The sequence below is a fragment of the Cherax quadricarinatus genome, chromosome 52, assembly GCF_038502225.1.
Source record: "Cherax quadricarinatus isolate ZL_2023a chromosome 52, ASM3850222v1, whole genome shotgun sequence".
NCBI classification, from domain to species: domain Eukaryota; kingdom Metazoa; phylum Arthropoda; class Malacostraca; order Decapoda; family Parastacidae; genus Cherax; species Cherax quadricarinatus.
Window position 1 is genome coordinate 24,462,944 of NC_091343.1, and position 2,203 is coordinate 24,465,146.

Consider the following 2,203-nt stretch of genomic DNA (forward strand, 5'->3'; position numbering starts at 1 on the left):
TTTTTTTTTAGCAATTGTTCTGTCACTATTTCTGATACATTGCTGGTAGAACGTAAACAATCCTGGGACTTTGATACTGTTTGTACCTAATATCCAAATTTTTTTCTAACACTGGCCATTTCCCACAAAGGTAGGATAACCAAAAGAGAAGAAACGCTTTCGCCATCGTTGATTCTATTGCTCTCTCGACAGAGGCGAGCCAATACATTTCAGTTGCCTCTCCTAACTTCAAACCACGCAAACCTCCTTGAGAGTGTGGGCACTGTGCTTCCCACCTTAAGGATTCATATCTGGCTAACCAGTTTTCCTGAATCCCTTCACAAAATGTCACCGTGGTCACACTCCAACTGCTCATAAAATTCCAAGTGCCATTGGCCTTCACTCCTAACATGCCTGCTGGTTGTCCAAGCTCTTTACACACAAAACCTCCGATACCCACTCCTTCCAACCTTTGATTTGACGACCCCAACCCAGCCTACCTTCCACTACATACTTTCCAAGTCATCCAAATTTCGTACACCTATCTAAATGTCAAATCCACCTCAACAACTCCTCCTCTGCCCTTTGGATGATACTTTTAGTAACCTCCACACATGCTAATCTCCAAGTTAAAATTCTCAACATAATATCCACACCACAGATAGCCCTCAGATATGGCATCTCCATTGTTTCCAGCCACCTCCTCGCTGCAAGATTCAAAACCAATGTTTCGCATCTATATAAAGGTGTTGGTGTCACTATGCTCTGACATATTTCCCTCTTTGGATCCATAGATAATATTCTTTGTCTCCACAGATGCCTCAATGCACCACCCACCTTTTCTCCTTCAATTCCATAGTACCCTTTGTTTTTCATGGATTCGTCTGCTGATAAGACCACTCCTAAATATCTGAACATATTTACTTCCTGCATACTACCTTCCTCCATTCTATCATTGTACTATCATTGTATCAGATCCAAAATATTTTAATCTCGCACCTCTGCATAGCACTAGCGTTCCCTTCTTTTATAACTCCAACTATAAATATGTTAACGAACCATACATCTTAGGCGTTTCGCTCGGATTTTTTTTTTTAACCCGAGGGTTAGCAACCCAGGATAACCCAAAAAAGTCGGTGCGTCATAGAGGACTGTCTAACTTAGTTCCATTTGGGTCCTCAATCTTGTCTCACAGGATGTGACCCACTCCAGTCGACTAACACCCAGGTACCTATCTGCTGCTAGGTGAAGAGGACAACAGGTGTAAGGAAATACGTTGAAATATTTCCACCCGCCGGGAATCGAACCCGGGCCCTCCGTGTGTGAAGCGGGACCTTTAGCAGTAGTGGACATGATACAATATTGGACATGCTTGATACAATACTGGACAGGAAAAAATATTAGACATGCTATAATACTGGACATGCTAGCTAGAATACTGGACATGCTTGCTAGAATTCTGGACATGCTTGATACAATGCTACTACCACTATTATTGTTACTACGATGTACTTCTATTATTAAAAAGAAGCACTAAGCATGTGTGATTCATACACAAAATACACCAATATTATATGTACAACCTATGATTTGCAAAATATTAAAATTTATAATATTGCTACACCTTAACCTTTCCCATTTATGACATGAAAATGATAAATCATAAATATATACATGTACCAGAAATAATATATACTAACATTTATGAAATTAAAATAATCATTTTATATACAGCCGAAATAATACAATTTTTTATAAATAAATTTTACATCCTATATATTAAATAAATGTCATAGTAATATACATCAGTAAAATGCAAATTAACACTGGACAATAAATCATACTTAATAAATAATAGTACATAATAAAACTATATTACTGAAGGTTCACATACCATGGAAATCACAAGATGAAAATGGGGGAAAATTTGAAGAAAAATTAAAAAGAGAAAAAAAAGATTAAGATTTTCCATTGAGAAAAGGTTGTGAACATGGTTCACTCCCCAAAAATCTGGGACAATGCCCAACTCCCCAAAATAATTATTCAGCCCAAAATGACTGCATGGGCTTAGATATACAAATGTTTTTTAAACTGTTCACTGCCCCCAAATTTTGGGTAAACAATTATGAGTGTGGAAAACGAAAATTCCCTATAAAGTGTGAATTGGGTAACAATCCAGTCTCTTGCCCCGGCTCCTTAAAACTCTCCCCCCCATCCTTCCCCG